General features: G+C 39.4%; 2 long non-coding RNA genes across 2 annotated transcripts; one reads left to right on the top strand and one right to left on the bottom strand.

Annotated features, from left to right (window-relative positions):
- Nucleotides 1–513: 513 nt before the first annotated feature.
- LOC141728540 (uncharacterized) lies at nucleotides 514–4,620 on the bottom strand. Its single transcript, XR_012579580.1, has 3 exons — nucleotides 4,392–4,620; nucleotides 4,203–4,294; nucleotides 514–2,380 (listed from the first exon to the last, which is right to left on the bottom strand). It is a non-coding gene; the product is annotated as an uncharacterized LOC141728540 (long non-coding RNA).
- On the top strand, nucleotides 3,640–15,945 carry LOC141728539 (uncharacterized). The gene is made up of 3 exons (XR_012579579.1): nucleotides 3,640–7,466; nucleotides 13,848–14,118; nucleotides 14,461–15,945. It is a non-coding gene; the product is annotated as an uncharacterized LOC141728539 (long non-coding RNA).
- Nucleotides 15,946–17,474: the final 1,529 nt, after the last annotated feature.

The following is a 17,474-nucleotide window of genomic DNA, read 5'->3' on the forward strand; positions in this document are numbered from 1 at the left end:
GGAGTGGGAAGTTAGTCTCACAACTTTTGATTATGTAAAGGATCCAAGTGCCATATAGGAATGGATAATTACCAAGAGATGCTGTTCACATGGGAAAAACAATATAAACTTTTTATTAAGGTTCTTATTGAAGAATTCTTATCATCCATCAACCAAATAGATTTGCTTTGAGCTGACAGCAACTATATATTTTTTTCTTTCATCATTCTTGATGTTGCAATAAATATTACAAATTTATAGGAAGCAGTGTTATCAGGTACACATTTGAGAAGCTGCTGTGTATCAGCACATCAGAGTGTAAGCAATAAAATAAATGTGGAAGTCAGATAAACAGTCTGAACCTCCTCCTAGCTGACTAGAAATAAAGGTTTTGAGATATCCATAGACAAATTGTGAAGAGAAGCACCTTTTTAACATGCCTTCACAGATATCCTTTGAATGGTGTTATCTGTGCCCGTTTATATTGTTTTATTAGTTACCTCAGAGAAATGAAATTTGAGTTTTTGTTTCCAAACCTTCTGATTTTTAGACTGGATATTTTAATTCCCATGCATGTTATTACTATAGTAATTGATAAGTTCTTTGCACACAGTTTAAAATCACTTATATTTTCTCAAAACTGGGCATGTACATGTCTCCTGCAACACCATGACTTATAATGGAATTCTGTGAAAGATTGACCTGAAGTTTTATTCTTGAGTAGTGAAGACAAACTGTTGGGAGTGTCAAGATTTACTTCTAATGCCTAACATGGGACTGAGTTGGATCAGATAGTGTTCAGATTTATATTCTTTTTTGACTGCTTCTACTCCCCTTCTTCTGTTTTTCACTGTATTGTAGTAATCCTGTAGAAATCAGTGGAGCTGTCAGCAAGATCTGTCCTCTGGAACCACAACTCTTGAGGCTTCTCTGCACTGTTGCATCAAGAATTTTGCCTTTCTTTATTGTTTCCTCCTTGAAAAGGGATGTGCTCAGTGCAGAACTAACGATGACAATAAGGAGTGAGATGCTCTCCTGTGAGGTGTTGTGAGGCTTGCCAAATGTCTATTTAGACTGCACTAATGCACAGTGGGCTGCTCTAAGTGGAAGCCTGCCAGTGACCTACTAGTGCTGTTCGTGCCTGGGAGCTGCTGCTGTCATTGCCTGGCCCCGTCCCCAGCCTCCCCACTCATCCCTGCTGGCTCCAGTGCTCGAGGCTGCAGGAAGGTGCCTCAGCCACCTCAGTGCTGCAAGTCTGACCCTCTCCCCACACTGCCTGGGAAGCCAAAGCACCTGAATAACACTGTCTTGTTTCACTGTCCAGCTGCTTACTGTGAAAGTCCAAGGGAGATGCAGAGACAAGGTAGGCAGGGTGTGAGGACTACTCTTATTTTGTAGGAGTGAGTGTCATCTTAAATATATGTTAATGCATAGCTCAAGTAGTTTGCTAAATGGCAGCCCTGACTCCACAGCAATTAAGGTTAGAAATGTGGGTGAAAGGGCAAAAGAAACCATCATGTTTTGAGCTGGAAGGTATAATGCTACTGACAGGAGACCTAGCTTACCCTGCCAGTGTTCATGTTCCTGGTTTGCTGGTGGTGTTCAAACCATTCTGAAGTGCTTACTTGAAAAGAGTGGTAATGAGACCTGGCTGAAAAGTCCACAGTTCAGACATTCACTCTTTTTTGACTAAAAGGATAATTGACTTAGATTCTTATTGCTCAAGTTTGTTTATTCATGTTGAACCACTGACATCCAAGGACCATGTTTTAAGTTATGGCATTACTATGAATTAAAAAGCATAATAAAAATACACATGCTGGGCTATAAATTATAAAAGCAAGAAGTACTGTGCAAAGAAGTATTTTGGACTGTCAAAACTTTCTTGCATTGCACTTATTCTAAGCACTGAAAATGAAAGCCTTCAGAAGCTCTGAAGTATTTGAAGGAGTAAATGTAGAAACAAAAGTTTTGACAGTTTTGCAAATTCTTTTCTTGTGGCAAGAAAGACTTCTTGATAAGATCTAAAATGAAGTCCTGCCCAAACATGGCCATGGAAGAGTGCAGGAGCACAGTGATTTTCGCAAGAGCCAAAATGTTAGCAGCAGCCGTATTTCAATGGGGACAGCTACATCCTTCCCACATTCAGCACAGGACTTTGTAACCCTTGTCTTGAATAGCTGTATCATGTTTTTGTGACTTAGCAAACACCACCTGGGCAGGGCTCTGCTTTGTGCAACAGCATAAGAAATTTCCTCCGTATGGCACAAAGAAGCTTTGCCAAGACCAGTGCAGCTTTCCTGGTGCAACCATGGCTGGAGTCAGGGGTTTGTCTCCCAGGCTGTGTCAAGGAGGAGTCTGCTTCCTCCTCCCCATCTTGCAGAACAAGGCTGGCAGGAGCCTGTGGATCAAACAGGAAATCAAAGACAGACCTTTATTTTTTTACAGTCTGGTAACTACCTGATCAACAAGCCACGAAGTACTGACATACTAAGGATTTTCCAACACAGCTAATTTACTGAAATAACATCAGTCTTTTTGTCTGCAATTCCTCTGCAAGAGTCACATAGTGAAATGTCTGTTCTGCTATAGAGAAGTGACATAATATGGTCAAAATCTGAAACTTGTAACAGGGATGGTACATTGTAGTGGCTCTGTCAACACTTAATTTTAGGCAAAAACTCGTCCCTTTTTTCCCTTATTTTGTCTTAATTGTACTTATTTTTGGCCAGACTAAAGGACTGCTCCCAAAATATATCTCTTCTCACCAAAGGGCAATCCAAAACTCCCAGGCATGGAGACAAACCACAAGAGTTTAAGTTGCAGAATAACTTTCTAGAAACAATAGGAAGGCACCCTAGACTGTACTTTGGAGCATAGCAGAAATCCAGTCATTTCACACCGCTTCCCTGACCCTCTTCCCAACAGCAGCAAAGGGAGAAAGGCACAAATGGCACCCAAATAAACTGGCAAAAGAACTAAATCTCTCATGAAAGTCCAGGTCATCAACATTTTAATTTGTTAATTAAAAAAGAAAAAAAAGCGTCCTTTTGGCATAGGGCAGAAAGAGTCCATCAAACTTACTTACTGTGTGGGAAAAAAAGGAAGGAAGTGGCGGAAGGAAGTGGCGGAAGGAAGGAAGTGGCGGAAGGAAGGAAGTGGCGGAAGGAAGTGGCGGAAGGAAGGAAGTGGCGGAAGGAAGGAAGGAAGTGGCGGAAGGAAGGAAGGAAGTGGCGGAAGGAAGTGGCGGAAGGAAGTGGCGGAAGGAAGGAAGGAAGTGGCGGAAGGAAGGAAGGAAGTGGCGGAAGGAAGGAAGTGGCGGAAGGAAGGAAGGAAGTGGCGGAAGGAAGGAAGGAAGTGGCGGAAGGAAGGAAGGAAGTGGCGGAAGGAAGGAAGTGGTGGAAGGAAGGAAGTGGCGGAAGGAAGGAAGTGGCGGAAGGAAGGAAGTGGCGGAAGGAAGGAAGTGGCGGAAGGAAGTGGCGGAAGGAAGGAAGTGGCGGAAGGAAGGAAGTGGCGGAAGGAAGGAAGGAAGTGGCGGAAGGAAGGAAGTGGCGGAAGGAAGGAAGGAAGGAAGGAAGGAAGGAAGGAAGGAAGAAAGAAAGAAAGAAAGAAAGAAAGAAAGAAGGAAAGAAAGAAAGAAAGAAAGAAAGAAAGAAAGAAATTAATTCTTGGAGGGGGAGGCAGAGGTTAAACAGACAGGGAGTTCCATCTTGGGCTTAAATTCTCCTAGGCAGTGGAGAATGTGTGGGCTGTGGCTAGAGGAATCCCTTCCCCAATCTGCTGCTGTTCTGCATAGTTTTGAGGGCTGAAAGGATGATTCTCAGTGGGTTTGTGTCCTTACTCCATGGGTCATACAAAGAGTATGGACATACTTGTCATACCCAGAGACACTGAGGAGGACAGGCTGAGGGCAGGCTCAGGGGAAGAGAGAGTCGATGGAGGGGCTGTATCCAGGCTGATCCCCATGCCCTACACCCCATCATCCTGCTCTCATCCAGGGGCTGCCTGAAGCATGGATTATTTCCCTTTTAGGGATTTCCTCACCACAGAAATGAATCAAGGGAAAATGGTGGGGCTGAAATTGGAATAGAGACAGAGCCTAGAGTGGAGCTCTACAACTGCTCACAGGTCTACTGCTGAAAGTGCAGCCCAGCAAAACAAATCTCTTGTAAAATATTAATCCTTGGTCCTAAATACTATTATCCCCTTTCCTGTATTTTCACCTTCTTCATGTTGCTGTCTGGTCTGAGCTCTTTCTTCTCCAGCCTGAAGCTTCCCCTCGTACGTCATCATGTGCTGCTGGCAGAGGTGAGAGCTGGGGAGAGAGTGATTTTACAGCACAGTGACATTATCCCAGACATTCTCCATTCTCCTGGAACTGTGTCTTAGGAAAAATAGGTAAGTACAGGCACCTTGCTTTGAAGGTCTCTAAGCCTACTGCTGCACCTGGACCTTGCATTATCCTGAGAGATGAAGTTTCCCTGGGCTCCCAGCTGGCCGTGTAGGGCAAAAGCCATAGAGCACTTTCTGGCAGATGCATGCAGTGCACACAGGTTCCTGCTGAATTAAACTCTGCCAGTGCATGAGAGAGACCTGCTGGGAGAGTGTGCTCTGCTGTCTGCTTCAAATGGCAAAAAGCTGCCTTGGCTGAGGATGGCAGTGTGTGCTGTGCTGAGCACAGGGCAGTCACACTGCCTGCGGGCACCCAATTTAGCAATGTAGCTGTGCTTGGCTCCCTGTACGGGCTATGGAAAGAAAAATACTTATTTGGAGAGAGATTCAGAACAGCAGCTGAACTGCTCTTCCATTCAGCACCATAAAATCGAGACACTAAAATTTTTAAGCAAATAATTGTTACAAAAGGCCTACACAACATTAACTGATCTGGTAAAAGACTACATTTGCTGTCTTGTACACAGAGCTGTAAGATCTGTGTTTCTTTACAGCTGCTTCAGTCTGTTTTGGATCTTCTAGCAGACTGTGGCATATGGAATGGAAAATTAAAACTTTTGATTTATGTGTTGCTGCTTTCCTACTTTGGCCATGGTAGAAGACTTACAAATGTGAGATGACAACAAATATTTAGTTGTACGAGTAACTGAGATGGTTACATCTGGGAGCAGAGGGAATGGATAATTCATCACTCTAATAGTTTCTATGTGCTGGAAGGGGCTCTGTGGTTTGTAGAGGAGAATAAATAGAGAAGCATTTCCAGCCCCCCCAAGCTGCAAAGCTAAAAACTGAACTGCTGCAAAACAAGTTTACATGAGCATTGCCAGCCTGATGGACACACTAAGAGTTAGCAAAACAGCAAGTTCAGTGAGAATAGACAAATGCTGTGCATGAAAACTCTTGTTAATACATTCACCCTCTTACCTAAATTTTCTGTAGGGCTAGCTTTTCAATATTTTCTTTTTCTCAAAGCTTTTAGGGAATGTTCTAAATTTTGATAATCTGTGCAATATCTGTATTATCTTAGGACTTGTCCCAAAAATATCAAGAGGCACTGAACTCTTGATGATCAACTTCAAAAAAAAAAAAAGCAGACAAGGCCTTCATGGTTTTTAAGATCAGAAGAGACCATTAAAATCATCAGTTACTCTAATCTCTTTTACAGAATAAGATTAGGGTACCTTATCAGTTAATTCAGCATAATACCTTTACCTCTGATTTAAATTGCATCTTTCTTAGAAAGCCATGTAGGCTGTGGGGTTAAAATATCTGTCTTAAGCTGGTGCTTGGCTTTGTTTCAGAAATACCTGTTATCTATGGATAGTATGATTCTTCTTATGTGCTTGCAGACAATGACACAGGGGGAAACCTCTGGCTATAATATTCTTCTCCTGAATTTTGCAATTCTATTCTTTAATATATTCTTGCTGACTTGTGCCCTGTTAGAAAGACAAGATCAGGAAAAACACTACAGGCATTTCTTGCTAGCTTAGTCATCAGAATCTGTTCACTGTCACACTGAGACCTCTGAATAATATTTATAGATATAAGAGGAGAAACACTTAGATTAATGGAATTATAAGAAGGCTTCACTTAAGTTTTCTAGGAGGCAAAACTCAATATGCTAAAGTTAGCTTTTGAGAACTAAAGCAATGAGATTTTTCCTTAAGAATTTAGATTTGCAGGGGGTTCCCACTACGCATTTATTCATTTAGGGAAATCCCTAAAAGGCAAATAATCTATGCTTCAGGCACCCCCTGGATGAGAGTAGTTGGAAAGTCAAAGACAGGGCATAAAATCCAAACAAATCTAGTTCTGTCTTGGTGAGTGCATGGCTATAATTGTGTTGTTTTAACAAATTTTGAAGACTAGGCATCCTTACTGTTCAAGTCTGTCTCTACAGTATTATATATTTAATCTGGCTAACAGTAAATCAAACACAGAACCCTCACTTTGGTGTGTTATTAGCAAAAAATCTTGTAAAAGTCAAAACATGATAGGCTAAAATTGCTGAATATTCTGTCTGGGAAGCTTGGCATTCCTCTTCTCATATAGCCCTTCAAATTTAGGAAAATTACTCTGAAGGCTAACTAGACAGGATTTAATATGAAAATTGGATATATAGCCAGCCACCTTCTCAATTTCAGACAAACATAGTTCTGCTTCAATATGTGACAAGATAATCAAAATGATATCTAATATAATTCTGAAACAAGTCACTAAAAATACCTGTTCAACTAGATGCAATTTTTATTATATACTGAGTATAACAACCAATTTTTTAGCATGTGGTGATACATAAATATGTACTAATGACAATTCAGAAACAAAACTAAAGGTCATAAAAACTAAAAATCAATGGCCTTTGTGGTAGAATCAAATTTTGGATAATGATATATTGAGTGGGAGAACAAAACAGGCAATCTGAAACAGCAATTGGTATAAAAATACTAAAGATAGGTAAGCAAAAATTTTACATGGTTATATGAAGCTTCAGAGTGACAATACTAGAAGATACCTTTTGAAAATGGAAAGGAACACTTTGATAGTCCCTTTACCAAGATAGAATCACTGAGATAGGGGCTATTAATAAGTCCAAATAGAAAAGAAACAGGACAGTCAAACATTGTATTCACAACAGTCTTTTAAATAGGCTCAGACTGTAATTCTCTTTGGGCTGTTAATTGCGTGTCCACCTGATATCCAGTTCTGAAATTAGGTCTTTTTGTTCTTGTTAACCTGGTTATTTAAATACTGAATAATATTACTGAAGGAAGTAAGTCTGCTTTGCATTGAAAGGCTTGTTTTAACAGGACTAAATTTTTTCCATTAAAGCAAAAGAAAAGAGTACATCTACTTAGAGATTAAGATTTCCTCTGTCAGTCTTCATCCATTCTCAGGCTACAAACAAAAACTGTTCTCATTCACCTAATTGTGGGGAGCTCTTAAAACAAAAGGATCTCTTTGTCTCCTGCAGCTTGTTCTCAGGATGCTGCTTTGGCTCAGGTGACTGTGAAGGGCAGTGGAGAGCTAAGGTTTGTTTTTTTTTCATGTTGCTTAAATTTTATCAGAAATTCAAGTGTTTGTGCAGGCATCACTGTTACACAGGATATACCTGTCTGAGTTCCAGCATCTTTGTAAAGCTTACCAGAGGTCTAGATAGTATTAGTGTATTTATTGTGATTCTTTTCTGTGTCTGTTATAGGCTTGGTATGAAATAACATATTTTCTTTTACCAAAAGTTAGCAAATTACATGTAGATATGAGAAGAAGGCCACTGCTACTTGAGACAAACACAGAAGTAGTCACGGATAAGGAGATGATTTAGGCGATGATAATTTTCCACATCTGCATTTCTTAAAATCTTTCAAGAAACTTGTTATCTGTTATCTTCTCTACAGTGTTTTTATATTCAAATATGTTTAGTGTATTCCTTTCCTCTTGGCAGTTTTAGTTTGAAAACAGCTACAACATGAGAGATTAACTTCAGTTTCAGTATCTCTATTGTTTAGAAAAGTAGAGTCAAGTTACGCTTGTCCATGTCACTGTCTGTCCTTAGCTTAACACTGTTTCAAGATAGTGTTGAAATTTTTGTACTAAAAATATCCACTAGAGCTGACAACTAAATGGAATCAAGCCTATAAGGTTGTTTTATGAAACTCTGAAAGGGAAAGCAAATACCAAACTGAAAAGGAAACATTTGGTCAGTTGCATAGCAGACTTTCAGATTTCAGCTCTTTGTTTTTATGTCTACTGCCATCCCTAAATACGTGTATGAGTGTCTGGAGAAGATTATCAGTCAGGAGGCACACAAATATAAAGGCCTTCTGGTCACCTAAAGGAAATTTTATAGCTCTGTACTTAGCCAGAGCTCTCCCTGGGTGAAGAAGGGCCAGAGAACAGCTTGGAGCTACATTTCAGCCGTAACTTTTGGACCTGTGGCTGGGACTATGTAAGCTCCAATGTCTTAAAATTCATATTAAGTAAAAATGGGAAATTCATGGGGGTAGGAAAGAAACAGAATGTATTTGTTGAGCAGAAGCCAGCACATACAGTGTAATGGCCTTTACTTTGAGACGTAATATTAACCATCTGTACTATGAAACTCATCCTGAAAGCAAAATATGTGTTCAGATCTAAGCTGTGATTTCCTCACCCTTTGAAATTACCAAACCTCTTTTTACTCCCTTTCATCTCTCCTGCTGTTTTGGTGTCTCTCTGGCCCTAGGGCTCCTCCTCTGGCACGTGGTGTACAGCTCCACAGTCAAATGAGTCACAGTTTCAAATTTTCCTGCTGTCAAATACCTCTTGCTTCAAAAACTGCTCTTAGCACCAGGGTCTACTGTTGCTTCCTATGGTGCACACACTAAGAACAATCATTAGAGTTTGTTGGGGCAAGGAACTTCCTCCTGGCTTGGTCGTTAAGCATTACATAATTGTATCACCTATGTAAACTGTGTTTTGAGTCGATCTTTGATCAGTAATGCATTGCTGATATCCTCTTGGGTCTCTTGGTCTTCCTCCCATGACAGTGGAAGTTTTTGAAGTTCTCATCTCGTGATGAAAGTCTTGTTTGTTAAAATGGGATTAAGTGTGCTTATGCAACAATGTTCTCATGGATGCTCCTGTACCTGTTTCCCTTATGGCATTGCTTGTCCTCAGTGGTGATGGCTGTGTTACAGTCATGTGCATCTATGTGCTTCTAACTTACACTGAATGTGTAGTTAAATTACCTAAATTCACCAAATTTTGCAGTCCAAGCACTGAATCTTTGGGATGGCATGAGGAAACAAGTCCCAGGTGTACTGAGTATCCAGGGCTAGAACTGCTTTCCTTGTCACTGTAGATTTCTCTGTGGGAAGGTGTGACAGTGTTCCACAAAGGTTCTTGGGTGAGGGAAGAGATGAGAATCTGACTCCATGTTTCAGAAGGCTTGTTTTATTATTTTATGATATATATTACATTAAAACCAAACTAAAAGAATAGAAGAAAAGGTTTCATCAGAAGGCTAGCTAAGAATAGAATAGCAAAGAATGATAAGAAAGGTTTGTGGCTCGGGTTCTGTGTCTGAGCCAGCTGGGCTGTGATTGGCCATTAATTACAAACACCTAACATGGACCAATCAAAGATCCATCTCCTGCATTCCACAGCAGCAGATAACCATTATTCACATTTTGTTCTTGAGGCCTCTCAGCTTCTCAGGAGGAAAAATACTAAAGAAAGGATTTTTCATAAAAGATGTCTGCAACAGGAAGGAGCTCTGTGAAGGCACTTGCAGGAGCTCCTTGCTGCCACACTGAGGCACAGACCTGGCAGGTGTGCTGCTCCTGGTCAGTGGCTCCAAGCAGCCCAGAGCAGACCCTGTTGCTTCATTTCCCCACAGGGCACAGCCCCTCATCCCACAGACGTAACCTGCTGCTCCGTACCTGCTTGTGCCTGTCGCGTTGCCTTTTCCCCTCGTGGAGTGATGTCTCTTTCACTTTAGAAAATTGGTAGCAGGCATATGAAGAGATTTTTTTTGCTGCTAATGTCACCACAGATGGGAGCACAGCTTCCCTGAGAAATCTACATTGGATGTATTCCGCTAAATGTAGTGAGAGGGCTTTTTCAGGAGTATGTAGTTTGTGTGATTCATATTCTGATCAAAAAGATGGGACTCGTGTATTTATATAGTTTTTGTAAAGTCAAATGTCTTGTCTATTCTTGACACCTGTTCAATTGCTGCCATTTTGTTTCTGCACATGAATTGATCCTTGTATACTTTCAGTTGCATATGAGTCAAAGACTTGTTCACATATCTTTTGATTTGTCACATTAAAAAATCTTATTTTTGCATTCTTATCATAACAAAGCCAACCAGAAGAGCAAGAGTTGTAGTAACAGGCCCTGTGTGTGCAAACAAAATTCTAATATGCATTCTGCAGAACCCTTAGTAATAATAACCTAAATTATGTATACTTAAAAGGATTGTTTTAGCATACTAAGAAGAATTAATAGTAAAAAATTATTAGATATTTCAGATGGATAACTACTTTTTAAAATTTGCAATGCAGTTTCTATTACATGAATTAATATCCTGAAGGAAGCTGATAGATACAAATAAATCTCAGGAAAATACTAAGGTAGGTGTGACTGGCAATAATACTGGGATGGCTGAAAATCTTTATTATCTCTAGATCTAATCTTTATTATGTCAAGATTCTGTGGGATCAAGAACAAATCAAAGGCAAATCCAATTGGACTTTAAAGTAGTGACTTCTGTGTGCTCAAGGGCAAACCTGATAATCTAAGAAAACGGAGAAAAACAGGCTTTTGTACTTTGAAAAAGGCAGTTACTGAGTGTTGCAGGGTTTAAGGAAATGCCATAGTTATCTTGGCTTGTGTTTCCTTTAGTAAAATACCAATGATCTGCTTCCTTTTACCATGTCTGATTACGTCTTTTTTCTTCTTTTTAATAATAGGGAGCAGAATACTTAAAATACTCCATTGTGTAAAAACAAACCAAAATACATCAGTGACTGACCTTTCTAAGATAATTAAACATTGTAAGTAAATCCACTATCTTTCCCCCATCAGTTTTTCTTTGGGCCTACAGATACTGAAGTGAAGGGAAGGGACAGACGAGGGTGATGGACAGTTGTCATCTAATCCTGACATCTTCTGCCCACCTCCTCTGAGGAGAGACTGAAGGGTGTTGTCATTCCCTGAGTTAAGCTAAATCCATGGCACCAAACGGAGTCTATGTAATACACAACAGTTGAGTTTCACCATCACCTCCTATCTAATTTTCTTTTCTACCCACCTCCTAGAGGTCTTTTTCTGACCTTTGTGTGTGGGTGTTTTCCTAGGATGTGTGACTTAGCTGATTAAGGCTGTGGCATGTCTTGTTTCACTGCTATGAACCCATGACTAAAAGGGCAGCTAAAAGCAGCATTGTAGTCATCAGATGCTGCTCAGAGTTTGCCAGGTTTTGGAGAGGCTGATAAGACCATGTGCTGGGTCTGTCTTTTTCCAAGGGCAAGTGAGTTGAAATAGAAGTTATTTTTCCTTTCTAGTTCCCATGCTTTGCTCCCCTTTGCTGTGGAGGTCTGGTTTGCAACAAGGAAGGAGTACTGATTTAGTAGTCCTGATTTCAACTAACTGTAGCTTTGGTGCTCTCTTTCACACAAAGTAAAATTTTCACTTATAAAAACCTAAAGACTGTAGGGAAACACAAAGGAAAATCCTTTACTGTTCTGCTTAATGTGTTTTATTGTGTTTGTTTTTTTTTTCCCAGTAAAGAAGAGTGAAAGCATTTTAATTTTCACTGTGAAACCAAGTGGATAGCTTGCAACTCTTAATCCAGATGTTATAGACTTTCATATTGAAATAAAGACTTTTTCCCCTTCTTTTCTATCAAACCTAATATACTTCTCTCATAATTTGACAGAAAGGAATGTGTCTGAGGAATGACCAAACCCCTTGGACATATGGCTGGTTAGTGTCCTACCCTGGATTCTGCATAAAACTTACTTTGTACCTCTGACTAGCAAGATCAATTTTATTCAATATCAAAAAGCGTTACACAATCTTAGACATAAGTCAAATGTACTTAGAGTAATTTTTGCCCAGCCCTGATCAGAGACCAAGATGTCTTCCACATGCAGGAATCTCCTTTAACATTCATTTTTTAAATTCAGCCCACAGTAATTATAATCTAAGACTTTGCTCTCCACTATTTGGAGCATGGGGCATAAGTGTACTACATAAATTTGAGGGATTTTGCTTTTAATTTGGCAAAAATTAAAGCTGTGCATGTTGCCATAAGCAATGAAAGAAATAAACTCAGCTCTGTTGATGCAGCTATTTTTCTGGGCCAGTTCAAGTAGACTAAATAGTACTGCACTTGCACTTTGAATGGACAGAGCTCAGAAGGGGTAGTTTTAAAAGCACCAAGGAAAATAAATGAATGGAAATACCACTACAAATAGCAACCTCCTTGAAATCCAGTATATATTTTGTTCCGAGGTTGTTTCTTTCTTTGACCAGTAGTGAAGGATAATGAACTTCAGGGACTGTGGGAACCTACAAGTGCAACAGAACCGTGAAATCTTGCAAAAATAACATTGAAAGGACAATGGGGAATCACACTTAATGGGAGAGGAACTACCACTACCAATGTGACTTTGAATGCCAGAACTTTATGTCAAGACTCACTAAAAACCCTCCTTTGTCCTTGGCCAGGACTAATGTTTCGTTTAAATGTTTTATCTTGTCTGTGAAAAATTGTATTTATGAACTCTGAGAGCAGATCCAAAGTGCAGGGGCTACTGCATGCAAAAGTCACAGTTCTTCTGTGACTTTTGCATGCATCCAAATACAGCTGAAGAACCCAACAACCAACTACTGATCATACAAGCAGAGACTGTAGGCAGCAGCAATATAACTGCAGAAAATACTGATCCTAAAGCTAGTGTTACTTGATTTGGGCAAAAATTGTTAAAACAGTTTCCTCCCTTATGGTCTTGCTTGGATTTAATTAAAATAAGTTCAGGTGTCAGAGGGAAAGATCTGTCTTCTTGACCAGCAATAAAAGCACATTTCTGCAACAGGAGAAAAGCACTCTTAGTTCTGTCACTCCTAAAATCTAATTCAGAGTGGATGTTGCAGTTGGTGCTGCTTTATTTGTATGGAGATCTCCATCCTCACTTAATGCTGATGGGTATACCTACATTCTTATCAGTGTATATTTGTACTCTGATTATATCTATTCTGTGTGCTAAGACAGGTGAAGAATGTTAACATTATCCTTTAGGATCACTAGGCAGGGACTGAAATGGATTAGCAAATTATGTGTTTCTCTTAGGAGACAAGCAGTGAATCACCAGCAATTTGTTGCCTTCTGCTAAATCAGCAGAAACATGAGTGTCCCATTGTTAATTGTTTATGAGCTCCTAATAGTTTCCTGTAACAGTTAGCTCAAAATCTACCAATATTGTTCCAAAGCATAAAATCCTTATGCTCTGCTGCTTTGTAGTGATATACATCTGGATAATGTGTGTGTGTAAAATGTTATCAGTCTGTTGTGAGAGAGCTTTACACCCACTTTTTTGCTGGTGACTATGTACGCTAAGAGGGAAGCATGAAACCAAGCCTTTAAAAAACATTTAATAAGCAGATTAGGCAGAGTTGTCAGAGAAACATGAGCTGCAGTGCTGCTGTTAATGCTGGAAATCATGATGTATTTCTAAAAGAGAAAATGTTAATTGGACAATTAAAATCCCTATTTATGATATGCAGAAAAGCCTGGGGGTTCTGCTTTAATGTAAAGCTGCATTTTTCAACTGGAACCATCCATGCCTGCCTTGAAATGACGTGTGGCAATTTACTAATGGTTTATAAATATCTGCACGTTTATGGATTTCTCTAATTTCTAGGTGGGTGACACTGCACTGCAGCTTCCCTTCCTTGCTGAGGAATATGCTGGCCTGTTAGAAATGTTGGAAGTGGATGATGCTTCAGTCATGCCATGGTGTGAGAACACTCGCTCTGCCCAGACCGAATCATCCTGCCCTGAGCTGCCCTCTTCACACTGTGATTACCAGGAGGTTAGCCCAACTGAAGTGGAGTTATACCATCTCCAAAGCTACTGAAATGACCTCAGTAACCTCGAAGAGAAGATGATTTTAAGTGGATCACCTAAGTGGAGTAAGAGTGATTTTCTTGCTTTTAATGAAGTAAAATCATACTGCTCAGAGTGAGTCACTAACACCACTTTTCAATTGTTACTTCATGGATACAGATTTTAGGTGATTATTTTGCTGTATCCTAAGGCACACAATTCAGTGTCATAAACAGACTTCACAGGCTGCACAGTGTTTATTGAAGAAGAGCTGTGCACCAAAAGGAGCGAAAAGAAAGATACTACAGGACTATGATTGATATTACAATGATGATTAACATTATATACTATTAAAATGAGAGAGAGAAAATCAGTAATAAAGATGAGAAATACCTGATATATTACCTAATATTGTCTTTCTGTTTCAGTGACTACAAAATTATTCTCTGCTGTCAGGGAAGTAGAAGCACCTTAGTTAAGAATTTGAGATGATGCAAAAAGGAAACAGTTCAGCTTGTTTTCACTGGTCACTTGGTGAGATACCCATGCAACTGGCAAGAGTTGTTCTTTTAAAATGCCATGTTCTGGGAAATGTAATGGAACTTTGCCTATGGAATCAGCCTGAGCTACAAGAAGTACAACAGAATCCAAGAACTGGGAGGGAGAACTGAACAGGAAGGGTAAGGTCTGGAAGAAGCTGGTATTCCTGAAAATTATGTGAGCAGTTCTACCAAATGCCAAAAAGTCACATCTAAGATTTTTGTGACAGTACAAAATGATGCAATCAAGAGGTAGAAAATATTTTTGAAACAGTTAATGATTTGTGTATTGCTGGACCCAACAAGAGTCATTGGGTTTTAAGCAAGATTAAATTAGAATTTTGTACACAAAACAGGAAAATCCATTAAAAAAATAAACTGTACAAAATATTCAACCAAGATGAAAAATTTATGACTGAAAATGAAGGGAGAACTGGACAGTTTCCGTTTGCATCAGTTCTTTGCTTGCCACAGAAGCTGACTAGAAAATAGCTCTCACATATTTTAGGTCCAGTTCAGCATAGCAAACTGCATCTGTCTTTAAAATAACAACACAAACCCCCAAATCCTTCCTTTTCAGAATTCAACACATTGTACTCTATAAATTTTGATTAAGGTGCATTTCAGCATATGTCCTTATTTAGTTCAATGAACAGTCACAAACAGATGGTGTTTCCTGTTTCTAGAGGTGAGGAATTTCATTAGGGCTATGGGATAAGATCCTAGGTACCTAAACTAAATATTTATGTAAGATAGTTTCCTCACAGAGCTTCAGAAAACAGTTTTCTTTTTAATTATAGAAGTAACTGAACCATAGCAAATATAAGTTTTGTGCTCTAGCAAGAATGCTGTAAGTACTGTTAATGTCTTAATTTATTCCTGGAGTGTGATACAAGACTCCATTTCAGGAATTCTGCTACTCCTTTATAATAACTATTGTTTTTCAATAAATTAATCTATTTGTTTCTGTTGTGTTAATGACTATTTTCTTTCATGTTAGTGAAACAGACAAGTGAATGTTGGTTATTTACCATATATCATTTCCCAGATACCTTATCCACAACAGTTAAGTGCTTGTTGTGACTGGAATGTAATCTCAGTGGTTTTGGTTCTGTTGCCTCCATAGAGCTTTCACTTCTTAATGGCTACCGAAACTAATCTTGAGTTAAGAGCCAAACATTTTTTCCTCTGCAATAGCGCAATGATGTTTAGATTTGTGGCTTTTAATGTCAAAAGAAAATGATAGCTCATGCATGCCTTTCCAAGCAGAATAGCTCATGTAGAGAACATTAGAATAACTTAAAGGAAGGCTGGAATAAACTCATAATAATTAGAAAGAGAAACAAATTATGTAACCTGTGTAATTATCCTATATTAAAGAAATTAATAATTAACTCTATGTGAAAACTGGGAGCCTGTGTTTATGCTGGCCTGTGAAATAATGGTGGGAAAAAGTAGCCTTGCTGCAGATTTCTCTGAGGAGTATGTGGGGAACATCTATTTTTTTCCTCAGTTATCTGCACTGGCATGTGCACAGTGTTATTTGTGCTTACGAACGGTATGTGATGCTTGTCCTGACTCTGTCACCCAGTGAGGCAGCAGAAACGATGCTGTCACTTACATGACACCACAGACATCACAGAAGCTGTGGGAAGTGTTCTAAGGAAAAATCCAAATGTATACCTCTGAAAACTATGGCCCTATATTTTGTTAACAATGCTGAATAACAAATATATTGGTGAATGACTTGGCACAAAATCTTTGACTCAAAAAAAGCTAAATCAGATTCTTCACCCAGAAGGTGGCTGAGCACTAGAACAGGCTCCCCAGAGAAGAGGTCACAGCACCAGTCTGACTGAGAATCACAACTCTTACCATGCAAACTATTCACTGTGAACAAATGATTAGAATCACAGAATATGCTGAGTTGGAAGAATCATCCAAGTCCAACTCCTGAACCTGCACAAGACACCCCAAGAATGCCTGAGAGTTTTGTCCAAACACTGCTTGAACTCAGTCAGGCTGGTGCTGTGACCTCTTCTCTGGGGAGCCTGTTCTAGTGCCCAGTCACCTTCTGGGTGAAGAATCTGATTTAGCTTTTTTTGAGTCAAAAATTTTGTGCCAAGTCATTCACCAATATATTTGTTATTCAGCATTGTTAACAAAATATAGGGCCATAGTTTTCAGAGGTATACATTTGGATTTTTCCTTAGAACACTTCCCACAGCTTCTGTGATGTCTGTGGTGTCATGTAAGTGACAGAGCATCGTTTCTGCTGCCTCACTGGGTGACAGAGTCAGGACAAGCATCACATACCGTACGTAAGCACAAATAACACTGTGCACATGCCAGTGCAGATAACTGAGGAAAAAAATAGATGTTCCCCACATACTCCTCAGAGAAATCTGCAGCAAGGCTACTTTTTCCCACCATTATTTCACAGGCCAGCATAAACACAGGCTCCCAGTTTTCACAACTCAATTAAGTTGTTCGCATTATGACCAGCTTAAGTTTCAGTTTTAAATGCTGGATGGTTTTGTGTCTTGTGTGAATATTCAAATCTTGGGCTTCATGTTACGATACACTTGAAGAAGTGCACTATAAAGGCAGACAGAGGGTGAAAATTACGATATTACTGTAACAGTCTTGTGGTACACAGGTTTATGACTGGAAGACGTTGAAAATTTTCCCTTTCTCTTTCTTTGTTTCCTTTCCCCCTCTTTTTATTCTGGCAGCTTCTCCAGGCTACCACATCATCACCTCACATAATATTTATGAGAAAAATTTCACCTGCTGGCATAAAGGGTATCCAGTTGGAGAATGGTCAGTCTGAGTTTTGCATTGATTACCAAATTCTTTTATCACTAATTTATAAACATTTTAAGTAATGTAAATATTTCCCC

This window comes from Zonotrichia albicollis, chromosome 3 (assembly GCF_047830755.1).
Source record: "Zonotrichia albicollis isolate bZonAlb1 chromosome 3, bZonAlb1.hap1, whole genome shotgun sequence".
Classification (NCBI taxonomy): domain Eukaryota; kingdom Metazoa; phylum Chordata; class Aves; order Passeriformes; family Passerellidae; genus Zonotrichia; species Zonotrichia albicollis.